We start from the raw sequence: 22,517 nt of genomic DNA, 5'->3' as shown, positions 1-22,517 counted from the left end.
CTGGAGCTGCTGTCAAGTTTAAAAGGTAAGTATTTCTTCACAACGAGTGAAATGTAAATTTTGATGAATTAAAGTGCCTCTGTTTTCAATCGAATTTTTAAAAACCAGGTACTTTAGCATAAAAAATTACATTCACTTTAAGTACACAGAGATGCAAGCAATTATATTTTTCCCATTGTTTCAAGGTCTTTTCTGAGTAACAAATTGGTTTGTTTGTCTCATGGTCCAGAAAACTGTTATTTTTATTTGAACTGTTACAGATACTAATAATAGGCACAATTACCATTTAACAAAAGTGAAAGTTTAACCTGTGGACCAAAAAGGCCTTTGATGCACAAATCCAAAAGCAGTGAGACGTACCAAACACTCCTAACAAAAGTAGACTGCTAATTGTGTAATTCTTTTTAACACCATTATTGTGAATAAAGCAATGCAAAACATAGGGCTAAATTACAAGTGGAGCGGTATTTTGCATTTCCGCTAGAGCAATAACTCAGCTAGAATTAAGAGTTCTGCTCTAATCGGGTTGCGCTTGTATTACAAGTTGAAAATAAATTGTTTTTCTCTAGTGGTAACCCTACTAGTGCAAAAATCTGAACTTAGAATATTGCGTGCACGTTCATGTATTCCCCCACAAACGTTAAAGGAGAAAAAAATGTGGAACAAAAACACCCCACTCTCGCGCAAACACCATCACATTCTCATTAGCGCTAACCCAACATGAAAATATTAACATTTCATATTCTAATGTTCTTTACATAACCGAATGTGTTCTATTTATTCATAAATAAATATTTATCCATATATATGATGGTTTTTGTAAACAAATATATATTTATACCCATATATATAGATGATTATACCTGCATTTATCATTTCACCAGCAGTTCTTGTGAACTGCTGGTGCAATACCGCCCCCCTGCAGATTGTCAATCAACCCGATCGTATTCGATCGGGTTAATTTCCGGCAATGTCTGTCCGCCTCCTCAGTGCAGGCGGACAGGTTATGGAGCAGCGGTCTTTTAGCGGTCCGTTCGGAGCTTGATAATTCGGCCCCTTAGTTAAAAACTTTATAAAAATGAATTTTGCATAAATATGTTTTTACATGATTTCATCTACTGCAAAAGGCTCTAATCCACTAATATATGTCTGTATATGTATATATATATATATATATATATATATATATATATATATATATATATTTATGTGTTTATATGCCTGTAAATACCTATAAACACATATAAATGCATAAATACATATGTACACACATATATATATATATATATATATATATATATACACACACACACCCATGTATACAGGGAGTGCAGAATTATTAGGCAAGTTGTATTTTTGAGGATTCATTTTATTATTGAACAACAACCATGTTCTCAATGAACCCAAAAAACTCATTAATATCAAATCTGAATAGTTTTGGAAGTAGTTTTTAGTTTGTTTTTAGTTATAGCTATTTTAGGGGGATATCTGTGTGTGCAGGTGACTATTACTGTGCATAATTATTAGGCAACTTAACAAAAAACAAATATATACCCATTTCAATTATTTATTTTTACCAGTGAAAACAATATAACATCTCAACATTCACAAATATACATTTCTGACATTCAAAAACAAAACAAAAACAAATCAGTGACCAATATAGCCACCTTTCTTTGCAAGGACACTCAAAAGCCTGCCATCCATGGATTCTGTCAGTGTTTTTATCTGTTCACCATCAACATTGCGTGCAGCAGCAACCACAGCCTCCCAGACACTGTTCAGAGAGGTGTACTGTTTTCCCTCCTTGTAAATCTCACATTTGATGATGGACCACAGGTTCTCAATGGGGTTCAGATCAGGTGAACAAGGAGGCCATGTCATTAGATTTTCTTCTTTTATACCCTTTCTTGCCAGCCACGCTGTGGAGTACTTGGACGCGTGTGATGGAGCATTGTCCTGCATGAAAATCATGTTTTTCTTGAAGGATGCAGACTTCTTCCTGTACCACTGCTTGAAGAAGGTGTCTTCCAGAAACTGGCAGTAGGACTGGGAGTTGAGCTTGACTCCATCCTCAACCCGAAAAGGCCCCACAAGCTCATCTTTGATGATACCAGCCCAAACCAGTACTCCACCTCCACCTTGCTGGCGTCTGAGTCGGACTGGAGCTCTATGCCCTTTACCAATCCAGCCAAGGGCCCATCCATCTGGCCCATCAAGACTCACTCTCATTTCATCAGTCCATAAAATCAGTCTTGAGATATTTCTTGGCCCAGTCTTGACGTTTCAGCTTGTGTGTCTTGTTCAGTGGTGGTCGTCTTTCAGCCTTTCTTACCTTGGCCATGTCTCTGAGTATTGCACACCTTGTGCTTTTGGGCACTCCAGTGATGTTGCAGCTCTGAAATATGGCCAAACTGGTGGCAAGTGGCATCTTGGCAGCTGCACGCTTGACTTTTCTCAGTTCATGGGCAGTTATTTTGCGCCTTGGTTGTTCCACACGCTTCTTGCGACCCTGTTGACTATTTTGAATGAAACGCTTGATTGTTCGATGATCACGCTTCAGAAGCTTTGCAATTTTAAGAGTGCTGCATCCCTCTGCAAGATATCTCACTATTTTTGACTTTTCTGAGCCTGTCAAGTCCTTCTTTTGACCCATTTTGCCAAAGGAAAGGAAGTTGCCTAATAATTATGCACACCTGATATAGGGTGTTGATGTCATTAGACCACACCCCTTCTCATTACAGAGATGCACATCACCTAATATGCTTAATTGGTAGTAGGTTTTCGAGCCTATACAGCTTGGAGTAAGACAACATGCATAAAGAGGATGATGTGGTCAAAATACTCATTTGCCTAATAATTCTGCACTCCCTGTATGTATGTATGTATATACAGTATATATATATATATATATATATATATATATCATTAGACATGTATATGTATGTATCTCTATGTTAAAGTCCTTTGGCGAGGGGTTTATTCTAACCCCCTGAGATCTCAAATCTTTGAACCCCTATACCTTTTTTAAAATAAATTTTATTAGACAGTGTTATTATAAGTGTTATGTATTTTTAAGTGTTTTGTGCAACTTTTTATTTCCACCAAACACTTAACCACAGCTCTGATATCGCGCTAATGATCCTAGCGTAAATCCTGATTGCGCTCATGCGATCTCGTTTACTTTCAAAATGTAAAACGAATGGTAAGCCTGATGAGTGCAAAACCTTGAGATCTACCCCTTATTGCTATGGCGCAAATGATTGCGCTCCACTAGTAATCTAGCCCATAATCTTTAAAACATTTACGCCTCGTTTACAAGTGGAGCACTAATATACTGAGCGCCCGCAAACGGGCGTGCGATAAATAACCAGCCATTACAAGTGGCTGGTTATTGACACCGAGAGCTTGATGTAGCAATTAGCGCAGATCTCTTGTTAATTTCATAAATGTCCACCTAATGCCCCCAAAATACAGTGTAATATACTTTATTAAAAAATAAAGATGGTAGCAGTAACTGCACTTATCAGTGTTTGGGGGCTAAAGTTGGCAGCTGTAGGGTGATAGACAAAAAAAGGCCTTTACATTGCTGTCTATGGGAACTGTGTGTTCCCAGTAAATATACATGTATATGCTAATATACACATATTAACACATAAATATATATGTATATAAGCATATACATATATATTTACAATTTGCTGCCATCGCTGCGTGACTTACCCCCTTCTCTGTGCTAGTTCTCATGCCGTGTCCCACGGCATGAGAACAAGACTCCCATTGGAGCCTATGGAACTGTGCTCTTGTGAGCGCAATGCTTCCCAGCAATGTGAACTAACTTTAAATACCAAGGCACATTTGCGTGCGCTGGTATTACTAAGTGGAGTGCAAATATCGCTTTCATGAAAGAGATATTTTGCGCTCCACTTGTAATCTAGCCCTTAAGCTGTGAATTGCAGGAATTTATATTTCCCCTGCAACTAATAAAGCAGAGGAGAAAGGCCAAAACATTTGGCAAATTATCGGCTAAATTACGAGTTGTGCGTTAGGAGGGGTGCGTTAGTTACGTGTACTTTATTTCCATTGCGATTTTTCTTAACGTTGGTATTACGAGTCTCAAAACAACCTCGTAACGCGTTGTGGTAACACGTCTACCACGTTTATTTTTTACGCATAATCACAGCAGCATTAAACATTCTCCCATAGAGATCAATGATAAATGAAAGAAGCACAGATTTTTCAGCAAAACACTCGATCTCGCGAGAAATACACACTGCTCTGTCATATCACATAATGAACAACAAAAGCACACATCAAATGTACAAACAACAATCACGCAACATAGCACATACGCATTACACATTCACAATTGGAAAAGAAAAAGAATACACAACATTTACACTAAACGAGGAATACATAAATATGTTACGATCTTGCAACACGGAACAAAACAACACGAAAAAAAGAATTGCACACTCATACACAAACAAAACATTCACATTCAAGATTACGGAACATTAGTACAAATAAACATTTACACCACTTTACAAATACGACACCATCACAAATATGTATTTACATTTACAGATAATACTTTTGGACAATCTTATGCAAAACGATCACTATGACATCATCACATTATACATATTCCACAAATACTAACTCAATATGAGCATGCGCAAATTCACACAACTAATACACATTGCACACATACATGAACCTCCTTTACTTTGCAAACCTGTACATAGGGTACATAAGCACGCTACAAGCATGGCTTCTTTGACTGTGTTGCTGGCGGATTTTTTGAGATTAGAGAGGAGAAAGATTTAGGCCTAGATTTGGAGTTTTGTCGGTAACGACCCGCGTAGCTAACGCCGGCTTTTTTCTGGCCGCACCATAAAAATAACTCTGGTATTGAGAGTCCACATAAAGGCTGCGTTAGGCTCCAAAAAAGGAGCGTAGAGCATTTTTAACGCAGCTTCAACTCTCGATACCAGAGTTGCTTACGCAAGCGGCCAGCCTCAAAGACGTGCTCGTGCACGATTACCCCATAGAAAACAATGGGGCTGTTTGAGCTGAAAAAAAACCTAACACCTGCAAAAAAGCTGCGTTCAGCTCCTAACGCAGCCCCATTGTTTGCTATGCGGAAACACTTCCTACGTCTGCACCTAACACCCTAACATGTACCCCGAGTCTAAACACCCCTAACCTTACACTTATTAACCCTTAATCTGCCGCCCCCGCTATCGCTGACCCCTGCATATTATTATTAACCCCTAATCTGCCGCTCCGTAAACCGCCGCTACTTACATTATCCCTATGTACCCCTAATCTGCTGCCCTAACATCGCCGACCCCTATATTATATGTATTAACCCCTAATCTGCCCCCCACAACGTCGCCTCCACCTACCTACACTTATTAACCCCTAATCTGCCGACCGGACCTGAGCGCTACTATAATAAACGTATTAACCCCTAATCCGCCTCACTAACCCTATAATAAATAGTATTAACCCCTAATCTGCCCTCCCTAACATCGCCGACACCTAACTTCAAACATTAACCCCTAATCTGCCGACCGGAGCTCACCGCTATTCTAATAAATGTATTAACCCCTAAAGCTAAGTCTAACCCTAACACTAACACCCCCCTAAGTTAAATATAATTTAAATCTAACAAAATTAATTAACTCTTATTAAATAAATTATTGCTATTTAAAGCTAAATACTTACCTGTAAAATAAATCCTAATATAGCTACAATATAAATTATAATTATATTATAGCTATTTTAGGATTTATATTTATTTTACAGGTAACTTTGTATTTATTTTAACCAGGTACAATAGCTATTAAATAGTTAAGAACTATTTAATAGCTAAAATAGTTAAAATAATTACAAAATTACCTGTAAAATAAATCCTAACCTAAGTTACAATTAAACCTAACACTACACTATCAATAAATTAATTAAATAAACTACCTACAATTACCTACAATTAACCTAACACTACACTATCAATAAATTAATTAAATACAATTCCTACAAATAAATACAATTAAATAAACTAGCTAAAGTACAAAAAATAAAAAAGAACTAAGTTACAAAAAATAAAAAAATATTTACAAACATAAGAAAAATATTACAACAATTTTAAACTAATTACACCTATTCTAAGCCCCCTAATAAAATAACAAAGCCCCCCAAAATAAAAAAAATGCCCTACCCTATTCTAAATTACTAAAGTTCAAAGCTCTTTTACCTTACCAGCCCTGAACAGGGCCCTTTGCGGGGCATGCCCCAAAGAATTCAGCTCTTTTGCCTGTAAAAAAAAACATACAATACCCCCCCCAACATTACAACCCACCACCCACATACCCCTACTTCCTACCTTATCTTCACCATACCAAGTTCACCGATCCGTCCTGAAGAGCTCCTCCGATGTCCTGATCCAAGCCCAAGTGGGGGGCTGAAGAGGTCCATGATCCGGCTGAAGTCTTCATCCAAGCGGGAGCTGAAGAGGTCCATGATCCAGATGAAGTCTTCATCCAAGCGGATGAAGCTCGCATTCTATTGGCTGTTCCGATCAGCCAATAGAATGCAAGCTCAATCTGATTGGCTGATTGGATCAGCCAATCAGATTGAACTTGATTCTGATTGGCTGATTCCATCAGCCAATCAGAATATTCCTACCTTAATTCCGATTGGCTGATAGAATCCTATCAGCCAATCGGAATTCGAGGGACGCCATCTTGGATGACGTCCCTTAAAGGAACCGTCATTCGGCTAGTAGGCGTCGGGAGAAGAGGATGTTCCGCGTCGGATGGAAGATGATGGCTCCCGAAGAAAGAAGATTGAAGATGCCGTTGATAGAAGACTTCATCCGGATCATGGACCTCTTCAGCTCCCGCTTGGATGAAGACTTCATCCGGATCATGGACCTCTTCAGCTCCCGCTTGGATGAAGACTTCAGCCGGATCATGGACCTCTTCAGCCCCCCGCTTGGGCTTGGATCAGGACATCGGAGGAGCTCTTCAGGACGGATCGGTGAACCTGGTATGGTGAAGATAAGGTAGGAAGATCTTCAGGGGCTTAGTGTTAGGTTTATTTAAGGGGGGTTTGGGTTAGATTAGGGGTATGTGGGTGGTGGGTTGTAATGTTGGGGGGGGGTTATTGTATGTTTTTTTTTACAGGCAAAAGAGCTGAATTCTTTGGGGCATGCCCCGCAAAGGGCCCTGTTCAGGGCTGGTAAGGTAAAAGAGCTTTGAACTTTAGTAATTTAGAATAGGGTAGGGCATTTTTTTATTTTGGGGGGCTTTGTTATTTTATTAGGGGGCTTAGAGTAGGTGTAATTAGTTTAAAATTCTTGTAATATTTTTCTTATGTTTGTAAATATTTTTTTATTTTTTGTAACTTAGTTCTTTTTTATTTTTTGTACTTTAGCTAGTTTATTTAATTGTATTTATTTGTAGGAATTGTATTTAATTAATTTATTGATAGTGTAGTGTTAGGTTAATTGTAGGTAATTGTAGGTAGTTTATTTAATTAATTTATTGATAGTGTAGTGTTAGGTTTAATTGTAACTTAGGTTAGGATTTATTTTACAGGTAAATTTGTAATTATTTTAACTATTTTAGCTATTAAATAGTTCTTAACTATTTAATAGCTATTGTACCTGGTTAAAATAAATACAAATTTGCCTGTAAAATAAATATAAATCCTAAAATAGCTATAATATAATTATAATTTATATTGTAGCTATATTAGGATTTATTTTACAGGTAAGTATTTATCTTTAAATAGGAATAATTTATTTAATAAGAGTTAATTAATTTCGTTAGATTAAAATTAAATGTAACTTAGGGGGGTGTTAGTGTTAGGGTTAGACTTAGCTTTAGGGGTTAATACATTTATTAGAATAGCGGTGAGCTCCGGTCAGCAGATTAGGGGTTAATAAGTGTAGGCAGGTGGAGGCGACGTTGTGGGGGGCAGATTAGGGGTTAATAAATATAATATAGGGGTCGGAGGTGTTAGGGGCAGCAGATTAGGGGTACATAAGGATAACGTAGGTGGCGGCGCTTTGCGGTCGGCAGATTAGGGGTTAATTATTGTAGGTAGCTGGCTGCGACGTTGTGGGGGGCAGATTAGGGGTTAATAAATATAATATAGGGGTCGGCGGTGTTAGGGGCAGCAGATTAGGTGTACATAAGGATAACGTAGGTGGCGGCGCTTTGCGGTCGGCAGATTAGGGGTTAATAAGTGTAGGTAGGTGGAGGCGACGTTGTGGGGGCAGGTTAGGGGTTAATAAATATAATACAGGGGTCGGCGGTGTTAGGGGCAGCAGATTAGGGGTACATAAGTATAACGTAGGTGGCGATCGGCAGATTAGGGGTTAAAAAAATTTAATCGAGTTGCGGCAATGTGGGGGGACCTCGGTTTAGGGGTACATAGGTAGTTTATGGGTGTTAGTGTACTTTAGAGCACAGTAGTTAAGAGCTTTATAAACCGGCGTTAGCCCAGAAAGCTCTTAACTACTGACTTTTTTCCTGCGGCTGGAGTTTTGTCGTTAGATGTCTAACGCTCACTTCAGACACGACTCTAAATACCGGAGTTAGAAAGATCCCATTGAAAAGATAGGATACGCAATTTACGTAAGGGGATCTGCGGTATGGAAAAGTCGCGGCTGAAAAGTGAGCGTTAGACCCTATTTTGAGTGACTCCAAATACCGGAGTTAGCCTAAAACCAGCGTTAGGAGCCTCTAACGCTGGTTTTCACGGCTAACGCCAAACTCCAAATCTAGGCCTATGTGCGTTACTGTTATTATGAGAGTTAGTGTTAGTGTGAGAGAGTGAGTTAGTGTTATTGTGAGAGCTAGTTAGTGGTAGTTTGAGATAGTGAGTTAGTGTTAGAGTTAGTGGTAGTGTGAGATAGTGAGTTAGTGTTAGTGTGAGATAGTGAGTTAGTGTTAGTGTGATAGTTAGTTAGTGGTAGTGTGACATAGTGAGTTAGTGAGAAAGCGTTAGTGAGCAAGAGTTTGGGTGAGTGTGCAAGTGGTTTTTCTGAATACTTATATTAACACATTTACACGCAAACACATTCAATACATACATACACTTATCAATAACACTACATACACTCCATACCCCATCCCCTTTCATACTACACTCCATACCCCATTCCCTTTTATCCCATACCCCATTCCCTGTAAGCCCATACCCCATTCCCTGTAAGCCCATACCCATCCCATAGTTAGATTTTGTTTACATATCCTCATTTTAGTCTTTTTCTTCATTTTTGTCTGATATACCATGGATGGGAAGGAGGCCCTCATAGAGGCTTATATGGAGAGGGTTAGGAGGCTGCAGGCTCAGAAGGCCACCCCTTAGGAGAAGAGAAAGCTATGGCTGGAGATCAGGGATGCCGTTAATGCAGTGGGGATCCATAACAGGGATGTCAAGTCCATACAGCATCGCTACCGGGACTGCAGAATGGAACTCAAAAGAAAGCTCTTGCGGGAGAACCAATATCTAACAGGGACTGGTGGCAGTCCTGAAATAATCGTGAAATATTCCCGATGGGAGGAAATACGTCCCAGCATCTCCGAGGTGGCCATAGTCGGTATCAGAGGAGTCGATACTGGGAACCTGACACTCTCATCTTCCGGTAAGCTCATTTAATAATCACTTTACATCAAAAATAAAGAATGTATTTAAGGATATGATTAATGCAATTACGCCTTTTTAGACATTATTACGTAAACGCATTCACAATTACCTTGCAAAAGTTGCATTTCACGAAAAGCCATCACATTAGAATCTAGTCTACAGATTAGGTGTGCATTTAAACAGACTGAAAACAAACGCAAAAACACATTCAGATTGACCATATAGATATCAGAAACACGGTTTGGAAAATGCGGAAATCGTATTGATTGCTTTTGCTTACAATAGAATTACAAAGGCAGCCTCATTAATACACTTTCAAATACAACATTTACATCTTTATTTGGAACTGTGCTAATATCTCAATTTCTTTCTTTTTACAATATACAGTCTGAGCCCGGGGAGGAGGCAGCACAGCACCCACAGGCTCCTCCTTCACCCAGGTATAAGAGTGGTGCAGATGACTCCCCACCTCGGGGACACATGGAAGACATCCCTCTACCCTCATCCTCTGAAGAAGCCCCCGCTGCAGAAGAGATCCCTGCAGCAGCCCCTCCTGTACCAGCAGCCCGCCGTACACCAGCAGCTACTCAGGAGGAGATAGCAGAGGGGCAGATATTAAGAGATTTTCTTGAAGAGATGCGTGCCTCCCGGAGGGAACAGGTGTAAACACAATTCAGCTGACGGAAGCAATTAATGATATTCAACAAGACCAAAGAGAGCTTCACCAAGACCAAAAAGAGCTCTTGCATACTCTTAAAGATATATTACAGGTCCTCCATGAGGCGCATAATGCACCATCTGCTGCTGGACCATCTGCTGCTGGGCCATCTGATCCTGGGCCCTCTGATCCTGGGCCCTCTGCTCCTGGGCCATCTGCTCCTGGGCCTCTTCCATCTCATCCTCAATCTCCTCCTCAGCCGGGTGATCCCAGTACTCCTCCTTCCCCTCTTCCCCAAACATCTCCTATGAGAACTCGTCGGAGGGGGCAGTTGCCCCCCCCCCCAGAGCTTCAGTCTCGTGGGAAGAGGGGAAGGAAGAGGAAGTTATTTTATTTTTTATATTTTTAGTTATTTAATGTGTAATGGATAGGTATGTCTTATAATATTAAGGGTTACTCTTAGCCTAGTTATTAATTGCCTCTTATAGACAGGAACTCTAGATATCATAAATAATAGTTTTTACCCAATCTTTACAACACACTAGTAATATTATACAATTTAAGTTGTCTAACTGTTCTCTCTGATTGTTATACCTTTAGAACTGGTGACCAGATCCTTCTGTTACTCCAGTGACTGTCAAGTGGACAGCTCTGATTACCTATAGTCTTTCCAGGTGTGGTGAGTAACCCCCCCCCCATCCCTATTCCCCTTCCTACCCTTATATAGCTTATACCCCTGTACTCCTCTTAATAATGGATGAAACATCCGAAAAGCTGACTTTTGCCACCCTAAATGTAAAGGGCCTGAATTCACAAACTAAACTTAGCCTACTGTCTAATCTTATGAAGTCCTTAAGAGACCATATTATCTTTCTACAAGAGACCCATTGGCTAAACTCTCACCCAGACCCATTTAGGTCCCTGGAATATCCTACGAAATACTGCTCCTCCTTTTGGTGGGAAGTCAAGGGGTTTAGCTTTTTTAATCTATAGAACAGTAGGTTTCGAACATGTCTATGATGAAAAAGATGACCAGGGTAGATCGCTAATATTAATCTGTAAATTAAATGGATTTTTATTTACACTAGTAAACATCTATGCCCCTAACCAATCTCAGCCCCACTTTTTGAAAACTCTTCTCTCCAAAGTTGAACCGATTAAGGCTGGAACAATGGTTTTAGGAGGTGACTTCAATATGGTTTGGGACCCATTAAAAGATAAACAGGTTAAAAAAAGTAAAGACATAGACTCATATATACGGTAAGCTCAGCTGCTAAATTCCGAACCCACATAACACACTATAATTTATTCGATGTCTGGCGAGCACTCCACCCTAGTGAACGAGATTATACATTCTTTTTTAGGCCCCACAACACATACTCTAGATTAGACTATTTCTTTACAGACTCATGGACCCTTAACAGAGTTAGTTCATCACAAATACGAATATGTTCATGGTCTGACCATGACGTTCTACTCTTCACTCTCATAACTGACATGACCAAATCCTCTAGACCCTCCTGGAAGTTGCCTAAAGTCCTGTTACATGATCAAGAATTTAAAACCTCCCTTCAGACTTCTATTGCAGAATTCCTTTCGATTAATGAAGACCCCCAGATCTCATATCAGATCCTATGGGCCTCCCTCAAAGCATATGTTAGGAGAATCTGCATACAGAAGCTAGCTTCCATGAAAGCTCAGAAAAGTGCCCCATTAGGCCTCTTGGTATCCACATTAAGAAGAAAAGAATCCAGTAATAACTCTTCCCCCACACTAGACCTGGCGTTGGAAATCAAATCTTTAAGAGACCAAATTGCCGAAAAAGAGATAGAAAGAGTTAGGGACGCTTTTACACATTTTAAACAATTAATGTATTATCAGGGCAATAAAGCGTCTGCTCTCTTAGCCCGTAAACTACGGGGAAGAATGGCTGCTGCTAGAATTCTGGCAATTGACAGGGGTGACGCTACAGTTTCCTCCCCTAGCGATATTGGTGAGGCATTTGCCTCCTATTACTCTAAGTTGTATAATCTCAAACTGGACACGCACAAATCTGACTCTCAGCCTAGGCCATAATACGCCCCTGGGCTGCGCTATAGGGGGTTAAATAACGCAATTTTGGTTGCGTTCGCTAATTTCCCTATAGCGTGCATAACTTTTTAATCTATCTGAAAGTATATTAACCCCTAATCCGCCATTAACCCACATCGCAATAATCCTAATAAATATATTAACCCCTAATCCGCCATTAATGCACATCGCAATAAACCTAATAAATGTATTAACCCCTAATCCACCATTAACCCACAACGCAATAAACCTAATAAAACTAATAACCCCTAATACACCATTAACCTACAGCACAATAAACCTAACAAAACTATTAACCTCTAATCCGCCATTAACCCACAACACAATAAACCTAATAACACCATTAACCCCTAATCCATCAAACCCACACAACACAATAATCCTAATAAATCTATTAACCCTTAATGAAAATAAAAAAGCCCCCACAAAATAAAAACACCCCCTAATCTAATACTAAACTACCGATAGCCTTTAAAAGGGCCTTTTGTAGGGCATTACCCTTAAAAGGGCATTGAGCTCTTTTACTGCCATTAAAAGGGCATTCAGCTCTTTTACTGCCATTAAAAGGGCATTCAGCTCTTTTAAGAATGCCCAACAAATCCCTAAAATCTAAAAAAAAAAATCCTAAATCTAACCCCCAAATAGGTACTCACCGGTGAAGTCTTCTTCCAAGTGGCCGACATCTTCTTCCAAGCGGGGACCACTTCCTTCTTCATCCAGGACCAACCGGATGCAGAGCGGTAAAGAGCATGGAGCAGGACCGGCGACCGCAGAGCCATGGAGCATGGAGGATCCTCTTCGTGCGATCGCCCCACCGTACACTAAATAATGAATTTAAGGTATGCGTTTTAATATGGCGTCCCTTTCTTCAAATTCAAATCAGCCAATAGAATGAGAGCTACTGAAATCCTATTGGCTGTTCAGGGGACGGCATTACACCAGCAGTTTACAAGAACTGCTTGTGCAATGATAGATGTTCAGCGGATATAATACGCTACATTGTATCATGTCCGCTCGCACTATGATAAATCTACCCCTTAAGGACAATAGATTGCATATTAAAGACCAAATACACCGTCTGCCCCCTCTTACTTAAGAAATGGTTTAGATGAAAGATAATTTAGTTATGGATAACATTATGCCAAGTACAAACTAAAAGATGATCTCTCAACAACAGCTAAGTTTTTTATAATAACAAAACAAACTGTAAGCGCTATCTATTAAAAAACCTTCCCTTAAGCATCGTTTATTTGTTTTGTATTTGATGACTAGATGCAATCTCTTAATATACATAACAACAAACTGATTTCCTGGAAAATGTTTATATTTCTTGCAAAATATTTATTTTACTTTGCCTACTTCTTTAAAACACTTTTAATCCACATTTTATTTTTGGTTTTGAGTTAGGCTGTCCAGCTGGATTCTCGTCTACACCAAGAAATGGAGAGCACTGTCCCAGGTTGCTTGCCATCTGTCCCGCATTGCCCCATGCATTTAAAAAAAATCTAATGGGCCCATACTCAGAAGCAGCTGGCTTTTCTCTCCCAGGGTTAGGTAACTGTTAGATTCTCTGTGGAAAAGGAATGGTGTTGTAGGTATATATATATGCATATTACTGATATAGAATGTATATAAAATATGTGTGTCTGTGTTTATGTGTCTACATTCAATGAAAGGATTTGATTATTGACACAGGTAGATAAAAGTAACATCAAAGAGACAAGGTCTTTACATATGCAAAGTACTTCGCCCTTTCCAAGAAAGTCAGTTTGTCCAAAGTAAAGAAAGATCTCAGAATATAATCAGGACAGCTGAGAGGGATAAGGGCAGTTGGGATGAAAGGTTGGTAGGTATACACACACTGACAATCTACACACACATGCATTCACATACACAAACACACACATGCAACCGCACAGTAATTCTAGATAGGAAGAAAGGGTTTTGGTAAGTGCACACACAGACACCCACCCTGTAATAACTGTTAGATAGGATATATTGTGTGTTTGGGGGTATGACTGAAAACCTCTTTATGTAACTGTCTCTGTAACCTTTCTGTAATTTGGGCAGATTCTAATTAAAGCTCTCTCTCTGGTAAAGAACGGAGTGTCTGAAAATTATTTAGCCTGGAATTACTATGAGTACAGTATAGCGGCTATATTTCTGTAGAACTACACATACAATATTTACCTGGGATTGTTGGTAAAGTGAATAGTGTACAAGTGTGCAGTGAGGTGACACTAGGGGTTATTACAAGTATTACACAGCGCAGAGGATATTATCCAGAGCATATCCAAAGTGGATTTATTGAAAGTGATCATGGTGGATTTGAGGGATAATTGTGCAACAGGTGTGTGAGTTAAGCAGGAGTAAGAAGGCTGTATACCCTCTGAGCTCAGGTAATGGTGACCTCTAACCTCTGGTAGTGATGATGTCTAACCCCAGGTGATAATACTAGCATGCCTTCAGTTTTATATGATGAGCAGTGCTAACACCAGGGTAACGAACAGTGGCAGCCTCAGACTTCCAGCTAATGTGCTTGCCAACCCCAGGACCCCATACAATGAATTGCAGATACCCATATATAAAGTAGTGTGTGTATATCTGTATGTATAAGTGTGTGTGTATCTGCATGTGTAAGTGTATACTATGTAGTGTGTGCATCTTCATGTTTAAGTGTAAGCTATGTAGTTTGTGTGTGTGTATCTGCATGTATGTGTGTGTGTATCTGCATGTATAAGTGTATGCTATGTAGTGTGTGTATCTGCATGTATAAGTGTAAGCTATGTAGTGTGTGTGTATCTGCATGTATAAGTGTAAGATATGTAGTGTGTATGTGTAGCTGTATGTATAAATGTAAGCTATGTAGTGTGTGTATCTGCATGTATAAGTGTAAACTATGTAGTGTGTGTATATGCATGTATAAGTGTAAGCTATGTAATGTGTGTGTGTATCTGCATGTATAAGTGTAAACTATGTAGTGCGTGTGTATGTGTGTATCTGCATGTATAAGTGTAAGCTATGTAAAAGTGTGTGTATCTGCATGTATAAGTGTATGCTATGTAGTGTGTGAGTATATGCATGTGTAAGTGTATGCTATGTAGTGTGTGTGTGTGTGTATCTGCATGTGTAAGTGTATGCTATGTAGTGTGTGTGTATCTGCATGTATAAGTGTATGCTATGTAGTGTGTGTGTGTATCTGCATGTATAAGTGTATGTTATGTAGTGTGTGTGTGTATCTGCATGTATAAGTGTATGCTATGTAGTGTGTGTGTGTATCTGCATGTATAAGTGTATGCTATGTAGTGTGTGTGTGTATCTGCATGTATAAGTGTATGCTATGCAGTGTGTGTGTCTCTGCATGTATAAGAGTAAGCTATGTAATGTGTGTGTGTATCTGCATGTATAAGTGTATGCTATGTAGTGTGTGTGTATCTGCATGTATAAGTGTATGCTATGTAGTGTGTGTGTATGTGCCTGTATAAGTGTATGCTATGTACTGTGTGTGTGTATCTGCATGTGTAGGTGTATGCTATGTAGTGTGTGTGCATGTGCCTGTATAAGTGTATGCTATGTACTGTGTGTGTGTCTCTGCATGTATAAGAGTAAGCTATGTAATGTGTGTGTGTATCTGCATGTATAAGTGTATGCTATGTACTGTGTGTGTGTCTCTGCATGTATAAGAGTAAGCTATGTAATGTGTGTGTGTATCTGCATGTATAAGTGTATGCTATGTAGTGTCTGTGTATCTGCATGTATAAGTGTATGCTATGTAGTGTGTGTGTATGTGCCCATATAAGTTTATGCTATGTAGTGTGTGTGTGTATCTGCATGTGTAAGTGTATGCTATGTACTGTGTGTGTGTCTCTGCATGTATAAGAGTAAGCTATGTAATGTGTGTGTGTATCTGCATGTGTAAGTGTATGCTATGTACTGTGTGTGTGTATCTGCATGTATAAGTGTATGCTATGTAGTGTGTGTGTGTATCTGCATGTATAAGTGTATGCTATGTAGTGTGTGTGTATCTGCATGTATACGTGTATGCTATGTAGTGTGTGTGTGTCTGCATGTATAAGTGTATGCTATGTAGTGTGTGTGTATCTGCATGTATAAGTGTATACTATGTAGTGTGTGTGTATGTGCCAGTATAAGTTTATGCTATGTAGTGTGTGTGTGTATCTGCATGTGTAAGTGTATGCTATGTAGTGTGTGTGTATGTGCCCGTATAAGTTTATGCTATGTAGTGTGTGTGTGTATCTGCATGTGTAAGTGTATGCTATGTACTGTGTGTGTGTCTCTGCATGTATAAGAGTAAGCTATGTAATGTGTGTGTGTATCTGCATGTGTAAGTGTATGCTATGTACTGTGTGTGTGTCTCTGCATGTATAAGTGTATGCTATGTAGTGTGTGTGTGTATCTGCCTGTATAAGTGTATGATATGTAATGTGTGTGTGTATCTGCATGTATAAGTGTATGCTATGTAGTGTGTGTGTATCTGCATGTATAAGTGTATGCTATGTAGTGTGTATCTGCATGTGTAAGTGTATGCTATGTAGTGTGTGTGTGTGTGTGTGTGTATGTGCCCGTATAAGTTTATGCTATGTAGTGTGTGTGTGTATCTGCATGTGTAAGTGTATGCTATGTAGTGTGTGTGTGTGTATGTGCCCATATATGTTTATGCTATGTAGTGTGTGTGTGTATTTGCATGTGTAAGTGTATGCTATGTAGTGTGTGTGTATGTGCCCGTATAAGTTTATGCTATGTAGTGTGTGTATCTGCATGTGTAAGTTTATGCTATGTAGTGTGTGTGTGTATCTGCATGTGTAAGTGTATGCTATGTAGCGTGTGTGTGTATCTGCATGTGTAAGTTTATGTTATGTAGTGTGTGTGTGTATCTGCATGTGTAAGTGTATGCTATGTAGAGGCCGAATTATAAAGCTCAGAATGGCCCCTGATGCCCCTGTTTCCACTCGAGCCTTCAGGCTCGCCGGAAACAGCAGTTATGAAGCAGCAGTCTAAAGACCGCTGCTCCATAACTTGTCCACCTGCTCTGAGGCTGCAGACATCAATCCACCCGATCCTATACGATCGGGCTAATTCACACCCCCTGCTAGCTGACGATTGGCCGCGAATCTGCAGGGGGCGGAATTGCATACGCTGTCGGCATTTATCAATGTGCTGCTGACAAGATATGCTACATTGTATCATGTCCGTCTGCACATTAATAAATTGGCCCCGTAGTGTGTGTTTCTGTGTATTTGAGCGTGTGTACATGTACAGTATTATATGGGGAATGTAGAGAGCAGATTTAAAGAATCTATTATTAAATGTCTAATTAAGATAAAATAATTTTTTCGCTGACCTGATTACGATCTTCATATTTATAAAAAAAGCCTGCAAAAATCCGCGGACCAAGTATGGGGAGATGAGCATTGGACTGTTGTTAACTGTCATCTATCTCGCTGCTATGCGGCTTTTTACCAACTTTATTTAAACTGTCACTAAACGCTACCACTATACTAAAATGTTTAACCCCTATTCTGCCACTCCCTGACCCCGCCACAACTAAATAAAAGTATTAACCCCTATTCCGCCACTCCCGGACCCCACCGCAACTAAATAAAAGTATTAACCCCTATTTCGCTGCTCCCGGACCCCACTGCAACTAAATAAAAGTATTAACCCCTAAACCCCTGGCCTCCCACTTCACTACCACTAACTAAACCTATTAACCCCTAAACCGTCAGCACCCCATATCGCCATAAACTAAATTAAGCTATTAACCCCTAAACCTAACAACCCGCTAACTTTACATTAAAATTACATTAAAATTACATTACATTAAAATTACAACATACCTATCTTATAATAAATTAAAACTTACCTGTAGAATTAAATTATATTAAACTATTAATTAACCTACCCTAACTATTATACTAAAATTACATTAAACTACCAATTAAATTAACTATATTACATATTTTAAAAAAACTAACCCTACTCAAATTATTTAAATCTACAATAAAAAATTACTAAGTTACAAAAACAAACAAACACTAAGTTACAAAAAAAACACTAAGTTACAGTATCAAAAATGAAAAAGAATTACACCTAATCTAATAGCCCTATCAAAATAAAAAAGCCCCCCAAAATAAAAAAAAACCCTAGCCTACAATAAACTACCAGTGGCCCTTAAAAGGGCCTTTTGCGCGTCATTGCCCCAAAGAAATCAGCTCTTTTACCTGTAAAAAAAAATACAAACACCCCCCCAACAGTATAACCCACCACCCAACCAACCAACCCCCCCCCCCAAATAAAAACCCTATCTAAAAAACCTTAGCTCCCCATTGCCCTGAAAAGGGCATTGTATGGGCATTGCCCTTAAAAGGGCACTTAGCTCTTTTACCTGCCCAGACCCTATTCTAAAAATAAAACCCACCCAAAAAACCCTTAAATAAACCTAACACTAACCCCCGACGATCCACTTACAGTTTTTGAAGTTCCGCTTGAAGGATCCATCCAGTTGGCAAGAAGTCTTCATCCAGGCAGCAAGAAGTCTTCATCCATGCGGCCTTTTCTATCTTCATCCATCCGGCGCGGAGCGGGTCCATCCTGAAGACATCCGGCGAGGAGTTCCTCTTCAATACGGTCTCCGCCATAATCTGGATCTTGAATGCAAGTGACGTCATCCAAGATGGAGACCCTTGCATTCCTATTGGCTGAAAGGTTCCAATCAGCCAATAGGATTAGAGCCGCTAAAATCCTATTGGCTGTTCCAATCAGCCAATAGGATTTGAGCAGCTCTCATCCTATTGGCTGTTCCAATCATCCAATAGGATTTGAGCAGCTCTCATCCTATTGGCTGTTCCAATCAGGAACAGCCAATAGGATTTTAGCAGCTCTAATCCTATTGGCTGATTGGAACCTTTCAGCCAATAGAAATGCAAGGGACGCCATCTTGAATGACGCCACTTGCATTCAAGATCCAGTTTACGGCGGAGACCGTATTGAAGAGGAGCTCCTCGCCGGATGCCTTCAGGATGGACGCACTCCGCACCGGATGTCTTCAGGATGGACCCGCTCCGCATGTCTTCAGGATGGACCCGCTCCGCGCCAGATGGATGAAGATAGAAGAGGCCGCATGGCTAAAGACTTCACCGGATGGATGAAGATAGAAGAGGCCACCCGGATAAAGACTTCTTGCCGGCTGGATGGATCCTTCAAGTGGAACTTCAAAAACTGTAAGTGGATCGTCGGGGGTTAGTGTTACGTTTATTTAAGGTTTTTTTTGGGTGGGTTTTATTTTTAGAGTAGGGTCTGGGCAGGTAAAAGAGCTAAATGCCCTTTTAAGGGCAATGCCCATACAAATGACCTTTTCAGGGCAATGGGGAGCTTTGGTATTTTAGATAGGGTTTTTATTTGGGGGGGTTGGTTGGTTGGGTGGTGGGTTTTACTGTTGGGGGGTGTTTGTATTTTTTTTTACAGGTAAAAGAGCGGATTTCTTTGGGGCATTGCCCCACAAAAGGCCCTTTTAAGGGCCATTTGTAGTTTATAGTAGGCTAGGGTTTTTTTATTTTGGGGGGGGGCTTTTTTATTTTGATAGAGCTATTAGGTGTATTTCTTTTTTATTTTTGATACTGTGGTTCGTTTGTTTTTGTATCTTAGTGTTTGTTTGTTTTTGTAACTTAGTGTTTGTTTTATTGTAATTTAAGTAATTTTGTATTGTAGATTTAAATAATGTAATTAGGGTTAGGGTCTTTTAATATGTAATATAGTTAATTTAATTGGTAGTTTAATGTAATTTTAGTATAATAGTTAGGGTAGGTTAATTAATAATTTAATATAGTTTAATTTAATTCTACAGGCAAGTTTAAATTTATTATAAAATAGGGATGTTGTAATTTTAATGTAAAGTTAGCGGGTTGTTAGGTTTAGGGGTTAATAGTTTAATTTAGTTTATGGCGATGTGGGGGGGCTGGCGGTTTAGGGGTTAATAGGTTTAGTTAGTGGTAGTGATGTGGGAGGCGAGGGGTTTAGGGGTTAATACATTTATTTAGTTGTGGTGGGGTCCGGGAGCGGTGGGATAGGGGTTAATAACTTTATTCAGGTTGTGGCGGGGTCCGGGAGCGGCAGAATAGGGGTTAATACATTTATTTAGTTGCGGTCGGGGCGGCAGATTAGGGGGTGTTTAGACTCAGGGCTTATGTTTGGTGTAAACGTAACTGGTTTTCTACCATAGAAATCAATGGGATATCTGGCAGCACTGAACATAAGCTTTCGCTGCATTTAGACTCCCATTGATTCCTATGGCATCCGCAGCCTCCAGGGTGGCGGATTGAAAACCAGGTACGCTGGGCGTACTGGTTAACTATTTGATAACTTTAAAAAAGTGTCAAATAGTGCCGAATGTGTATTCGGAACATCTGTAATGATGTAAGCATCGATCTGTGTCGGATTGAGAACGGCGGATCGTATGTTACATCACAGATTTCAACTTTTGCCGGTCTGTAGGCTTTGATAACTAGGTCGAATCAAGCTCGCTACAATTATTCTGCGGAATTCCAGTGTATTTGCGGTTGACGTCTTGATAAATATCCCCCTGAGTTTCTTTGTTCTGGTGCCTGGATAAGATATCAGTCAGATTTAAGGTCCCAAGCAAGTTTGTCCACCATAAGGAAGTATCACATGATCACACTGAATCCTTCTTGTCAAATGTAACATTCCTGTCAGCAATCTGAAAAGTACTTACAATCTGAGAATTTAGCAGAAGGAAGGTAAACTAAAAGTTTACCTTAGAATTTATATACAATTATCCATGATAACATCTCTCTGTGTTAATATTACTATTGTTGGGTTATCATTCTTTGCCCCCCTGGAGAAAATTCTGCAGATGCTCATACTTTAGTCCCTCAGGACAATCTACCAACCACCTCAACCAGTACCGATTTAGCACATAGGGAGAGCATATTATGGATTATAGTTTTTTTTAAAGAGAAATGTATATTATAATCTTATATGATGCCCATCTTTATGTTCCCATATTCATTTTGAATCTGCCAAAATCTCTCAAAACAACTGACTCTGTAGTGTGCAGAGAGTTGAAGAGTGTCATTTTAGTCTTGGACCCAGCCAGCACAATATAGTGAGCTGGTACTGATCCTGCAATATGTCCTTAGTGTTCTCTGCCCACAAAACAGCAGGTGCATATTTTAAGGGCACTAGATGGGCATAGTGACCAAATGACAAATAAAATAGATTTAGCTGTAAGGCAGTCCCTGGACATTCCCAATAGCTCTAGTTTTAAGGAAGGATGGTATAAGCAACCTTTATTATCAACTAGAAAATTATATGGCTGCATGCTGAGAGATCTCTATCAGATGTCTAAGTAAATAACCTACAGAAATCATTTTATGAAGCTGGTTCCCCTTTTTATCACTTAAGGCACACATACTAATATAGCCATCTGCAAAGGAAGACAGCAACACATTGCCTTTCACCTTCAGCCTTAAAGGGACAGTTTACTCAAAAATGTTCTCCCCTTTAATTTGTTCCCAATGATCCACTTTACCTGCTGGAGTGTATTGAATTGTTTACAAGTAGCTCCTTTACCCTTATATTGGCATTTGAAATTGTTGATTTAGCCTGTGGTATCCCCACCTATTCTGAAAGTTTGTGGCCGCAGGTCCAAGCTATAGATAAGCTTTGTAAACACAGCCAGCAGAAGAAATTACACTACCAGTGGGATATAGCAGAGATAAGGTAATACAATTTTGATTTTCCATTGTTCTCTCCAAGTTCTGGTGATTGTTTTATGGACAGATATAAGATAAAGAAGCAGGTATATGTACACAATGTGATACAGTAATGAGCTCTGATTATACCTACAAGCTCAACCCATTTTATTAGGTTGTGGCTTCAAAACACAAAATCAGAGCTTTAAAATACACAAATAAACCTTAAAAAGCTAATTTTCATACATTTTTTACTCTGCAGTTGGTAAAAAAGCAATTGTAAACACATTAAGGAAAAAATATTTTACAGTATACTGTCCCTTTAAACAGTTTATAGTGGTGCCATTCTGCCATGCCTACCTGGATGATAT

Source organism: Bombina bombina, chromosome 1 (assembly GCF_027579735.1).
Source record: "Bombina bombina isolate aBomBom1 chromosome 1, aBomBom1.pri, whole genome shotgun sequence".
In the NCBI taxonomy this organism is placed as follows: domain Eukaryota; kingdom Metazoa; phylum Chordata; class Amphibia; order Anura; family Bombinatoridae; genus Bombina; species Bombina bombina.
This window is presented reverse-complemented; position numbering follows the sequence as displayed.